Source organism: Notamacropus eugenii, chromosome 1, assembly GCF_028372415.1.
Source record: "Notamacropus eugenii isolate mMacEug1 chromosome 1, mMacEug1.pri_v2, whole genome shotgun sequence".
NCBI classification, from domain to species: domain Eukaryota; kingdom Metazoa; phylum Chordata; class Mammalia; order Diprotodontia; family Macropodidae; genus Notamacropus; species Notamacropus eugenii.
In genome coordinates this window covers 273,595,373-273,601,431 of record NC_092872.1, presented here as the reverse complement: position 1 = coordinate 273,601,431, position 6,059 = coordinate 273,595,373, and positions in this window count along the sequence as shown.

Here is a 6,059-nt window from a genome sequence, read left to right as displayed (position 1 = left end):
CCTGTTCCTTTGTGAGTGACCAAAAGCACCTTGTTCTTCCCTGGGACTATGGTCAAGGCCTACTCCCCTGTGGCCACATGTACTATTGGTCTTCTTGGTAGCAAAACTGTGAATAAGGCCCCTTCTCTTCTGTGGCCACAAGCACTAGTGCTCACCCAGGATCTGTGAACCAGAATTACATATAGGTAATGTGGCAGGGTGTATTTAATATCAGTAAAAGGCCCCCTGCTGTCTCTTTCTGACAAGTTGTCTGACTTCTTTACCACCTCTGTACTAAAAGTTCCCCAAAGTTGTTGCCAAGCCATTGCTGCAGTCATCTCCAAGGCCTGCTGCTGATGTTGCTGCTCCATGCACTCTGGGCTGACCCCTACCTCAGTGTCACAGACCTCTTCAGCTGACTTCCTAATATTTCTTGGGCTTGAAAAATTTTGCACCTTGACTTTTTGTTGGCTCTGCTACTCCAGAGTTCAATTTGAGGTTTTATTTTAAAGTTATTTGGACGTGAATATTAGGAGAATTCAGTTGGCTTACAGCCTGTACTCTGCTGTATTGACTCCTTCTTCCACAGTAGATTGTTGAATGTTAAAAATACTATGAAGACAAGTTGTTTTCACCATTTTATCAATTCCTACAGCCTGGATTCAATCTTTCTTTCCTATATTATTGCACAATACTTCTTTTAATGTATTCTATGTTGGAACAAAATGGATTGTTCACCAGGCTAATTCTACCATATATTTGAATAGTTTATCACCCATGATTGCAATACACTTCCATCACAGGTCTGTATAGTCATTCTTTTCTACCCAACTATGGCAACCCTGTACCCGAAATATCTTCTTAATTTATATCTTACAGTACTTTGTGAAGAGAACTTTTTTGTAACATAACCTCTCTCCCTGTCTTTCTGTCTCTCTCTTTGTCTCTGTCTCTCTCTTTGTCTCTGTCTCTGTCTCTGTCTCTCTGTCTCTGTCTCTGTCTCTGTCTCTGTCTCTGTCTCTCTCTCTCTCTCTCTCTCTCTCTCTCTCTCTCTCTCTCTCTCTCTCTCTCTCACACACACACACACACACACAGACACTATACACAGGTACACACAAAAACATTTTTTTAAATAAGCATTCGTTAATTATCTACTATATGTTAGGGGACATACTAGTTTCTATGAATAGAGAAATCAAAAATTACTAAATCCTTACTCAAGAAGAGAGCCAAGAGAAGCACCATCATGTTCATTTGAGAGCATAAAATAACCCACAAAATAAATATAAGGTAGTTAAGTATAAGCTAATTAGAGGAAAATAATTTGGGGCAATCAAGATAAGTTGTATATAAACAGTTGTGTTTGCCTCATGTTAGAAGGAAAAGAAGGAATCTGTGCAGTAAGGGAGAGGAGGAAGTCTGTATCAGACCCAAGGGCTGGCAAATGTGAATCCATACAGATAATAATAGGAGTACATGTATGAGGAACATAGTGAAGGAAAGTTTGTTTGGGCCTTGGACTGCAAGATGGAAAGGAATCTACATTGAGACTTGAAAGGGAGGTTAAGGCCACATTCATGAAAGTAGTAAAAACCAAATGGAGGAACTTATATTGTACCCTAGAAATAATGAGACAACTGTTTATTAAGTACAGATGTGACATGGTTTGATCTTTGCTTAAGGAAAATAATATATTTATATCTATATCATTATTTCCAAATATGTATATATGTATATCTATATGTGTGTTGGTCTACATATCTATATGTGCATTTCTCCATCTCAATATCTTTATAATTACATATCATTGAACATTTATTTCTACAGAGATAAAACTTGAAAATTGGAAGGGCTTCAGAGACGATCTTGTCTAAATCATACATGGAAAGAATCCCCACAATAACATCCTGAACAAGTAGTTTTCTAATTTTTTTATTGAAACCACCAAGGAAGGGGAACCTACTTCCTTCCAAGCCAACTCACTTCATTTTTTGTAGCTTCATTATCAAGAAGTCTCTGATCTCTCTTGAAACATATCCTCTATTGATCTCTGGGGAGCTCATGCCTATTTTTCCTGAGTACTCCATAAAGAAGCAAAGAGAACAACCCAAATCCCTCCTCCAAGTGACAGCCCTTTAAATACTTGAAGAAATTATACTTATTGCCCTACCTCATATTCAAGGCACTCACCATCATGGATGTCTCTCCAACTCCTCACACCAGATTATCATTCTAAGCCATGCCACTGAGAACTGAACATAGTACTATTCATGAAGATCTCTTGATATCAAAAAACAAGGGGCGTACCATATTCATTTGCCAGGAAATAGTTTCTCTTTTAGTTGAGCCCCCACATTAGGTTATTTTCCTTCAGTATTTCTGGTGCCTTAAAGGAAGAACAAGCTCTTGACTCATTTTTTCGTAATTTTTTTGCATAAATCTCATTTCTCTTCTCAGTTTTCTTCTACCTCACTTTTTTGATTTTTAAAATCTATTTTGGAGTGTAACCAAGATGGCAGAGTAGAAAGGCAGACCTCCTGTATTTCTCCCCCCATAGCCAATAAAATACCAGTAAAAAGGACTCTAAAGAAATTCTAAAGGAGCAGAAGCAAAAACATGATAGAGAGAAAGAGACTTTCAATCCAAGAAAGTCTGGAAGGCCAACAGGAAAGATCAACGGCCCTGGGCTCAGAGCAGAGTACAACCCAGCCTTGGTCACACAGTACTACACGGACAGAAGTGGAGAAGGGGCCAGATATCAGCTCAACAGCTCCTGAGACCTTCATCCTGAAGATTAAACTTCGGTAAGTCACCTATTTGAAATTCCGGGAGCCAGGATGGCAGAGTGATCAGTAAATGCTCTCGCCTCCCCCTCTGATGACCGTGAAAGAACCATAAAATATTTCCCCAGAAAAATCCTGGATCAGCGGGAACAGCAGAAGGGGGCAAATAGTCTCATATCATCAGAGGCTAGGAAAATAGCAAAGGGGGATTCCTCCTACTGTGGTGGAGGTGATCCGGAAGGACAGAGGACCCAGGGCAGAAAAAATTCACACTGAGACCCAGGCAAGCCTCAGCACCAAGAGAGGAGGCCCAGGAGGGGTGAGAACACGCATTAGCACCTAGGCATGCCTCAGCCCTCCAGGGGAAAAGGGAAGACAATAGGGAAGCTGCGATCGCCATCCCCTGAGCTTACCTTTGCCTCAGTTCAGCTGAGGAGATCTCCTGTGACCAGACCACTCCTCCCACACACTTAACAAGCTAACCTCAGGGTTGATCTGGGAAACAAAAAAACAAAAACCTGCTTTTAGCTTCTTCACACATCAGCTCAAAACAAAGTTCTGTACCTTCTGACTGAAAGAACCAGAAGCTACAACACTCAGTCAACATCATGAGCAGGAAAAAGCAGACGAAAAGTGAAAAAACCATAGAATCTTTCTATGCGGATAAGGACCAAAACACAAACACCAAAGAGGTCAGAGCTGAGACTGTACTTCCATCTGAAACTTCAGAAGGGACTATGAACTTCTCGAAAGCACAACCAGCTTTCCTGCAACACCTGAAGAAGGAAATAGAAGAAAAACTGGCCAATGATTTTGAAATTATAAAAAAAGAATTCACTGATGAGAACATCACTCTGAAAAGGAAAATCAAACAAATGGAAAAAGAAACTCAAAAATTAACTGGAGAAAATAATTCCCTAAAAGGAAGAGTTAATCAAAAGGAAAAGGAAACCAAAAACCTAATTGGGAAAATTGATCAAATGGAAAAGGAAACACAAAATCTAACTGGGAAAACTGGTCGAATGGAAAAGGAAGTACAAAAATTAACTGGAGAAAATAGCTCCTTAAAGGGAAAAATTAGTCAGATGGAAAAGGAGATGTAAAAGTTAACTGAAGAAAACAATACGATGAAGATTAGAATTGGGCAAGTAGAAACTAATGATACGATGAGGCAACAAGAATCAGTCAAACAAAATCTAAAGAATGAAAAGATAGAAGAAAATGGAAAATATTTAATTGAACAACTGACCTGGAAAATAGATCCAGGAGAGAAAATTTAAGAATTATTGGCCTGCCAGAAACCCATGATGAAGAAAAGAGTCTGGACAATATCTTCCAGGAAATCATCAAGGAAAACTGCCCACAAGTACTAGACTCAGAGGACAAAATAGTCATCGACAGAATCCATTGTTCCCCTCCCGAAAGGGATCCCAAACTCAAAACCCCAAGAAATATCGTTGCCAAATTCCAGAGCTATCAAGTGAAGGAGAAAATACTACAAGCAGCCAGAAAGAAACAATTCAAATATCAAGGACATGCAGTCAGGATCACACAGGACCTTGCAGCTTGTACATTAAAAGATCGAAAGAATTGGAACCCAATATTCCATAAGGCAAAGGAGTTGGGACTTCAACCAAGGATCAACTACCAAGCAAGGTTCAGCATCACATTTCAGGCAAGGAGAAAGTCATTCAACGAAATAAGAGATTTCCAGAGCTTCCTGACCAAAACGCCAGAATTCAATAGACAATTTGATCTTCAAATGCAGGTCTCAAGAGAATCATAAAAAGGAAAACAGGGGGGAAAAAACAAAAACAAAACTTGCTACTCAATTAGGGCAAGCTGTTTACCTCCCTATAAGGGAAGATGATACCTGTTAATCTTGAGAACTGTGCAGCTATTATGAAAAAAGGGATCTATGTAGAGGGAACGGGCAAAAAGTAAATGATGTCAGGTCAAAAATATGATTTAAGTATGAGAAGGGATTGTAATAGGAGGTGTGAAAAGGAGGAAGCAGAAAATAGCAAGTTACATCACAGAAAGAAGTACAAAACTATAGTAGAGGGAAGGAGGGGAGGGAGATGAGCATTGTTTGAGAGGTATTCTCATCTGATTTGCTTAAAGGAGGGAACAATAATCTTAAGTAGATACTCCTAACTAGCTCTATAGGTAGTAGGAGGGGAAGGGGGAAGAAAGGGGAAGGAGGTTAAAAGGGAGGGAAAAAGCAATAAGAGTAAAGAGGAGTAAAAGGGAAGGGGGCTAAAAGAAGGAGGGGAAGGCTGAAGGAGGAGGGGGTGAAAAGTGAATACTATTGAGGAGGGGAAGGGAGACGGGAGAGCTAAAAGCACAAATGGTGGGAAAGAGGTTGGAGGGAAATACGCAGATTGTAATCATAACTGTGAATGTGAATGGAATGAATTCTCCCATAAAACGGAGATGGATAGCAGAATGGATTAAAAGCCATAATCCAACAATATGCTGCTTACAAGAAACACATTTGAAACGGGGGGATACACATAGGATAAAGGTCAAAGGATGGAGCAGAATATATTGTGCTTCAGCTCATATAAGAAAGGCAGGAGTAGCACTCCTCATCTCAGAAAAAGCAAAAGCAGAAATAGATCTAATCAAAAGGGATAAGGATGGAAACTATATCCTGCTAAAAGGCACCATAGACAATGAAGCAATATCATTACTAAACATGTATATTCCAAGTGGTATAGCATCCAGATTCTTAGAGGAGAGGCTGGGGGAGTTGAAGGAAGAAATTGACAGGAAAACTATCCTAGTGGGGGACCTCAACCTCCCCCTCTCTGAACTCGATAAATCTAACCTCAAAATAAACAACAAAGAGGTTAAGGAGGTAAATAAAACTCTGGATAAGGTAGATATGATAGATCTTTGGAGAAAATTAAATGGGAATAGAAAGGAATATACCTTTTTCTCAGTGGTACATGGAACATTTACAAAAATTGACCATGTACTAGGACATAAAAATCTCACAATCCAGTGCAGAAAGGTAGAGGTAATCAATGCATCCTTCTCAGATCATAATGCATTAAAAATTACATGTAATAAAAGGCCATGGAAAGATAAACCAAAAATCATTTGGAAACTAAATAATCTAAGCCTAAAGAAGTGTTGGATTAAAGAAGAAATCATAGAAACAATCAAGAATTTCATTCAAGAGAATGACAATAGTGAGACAACATACCATATTTTGTGGGATACTGCAAAAGCAGTTATTAGGGGAAGTTTTACATCTTTGAATGCTTGCATAAATAAAATAGAGAAAGA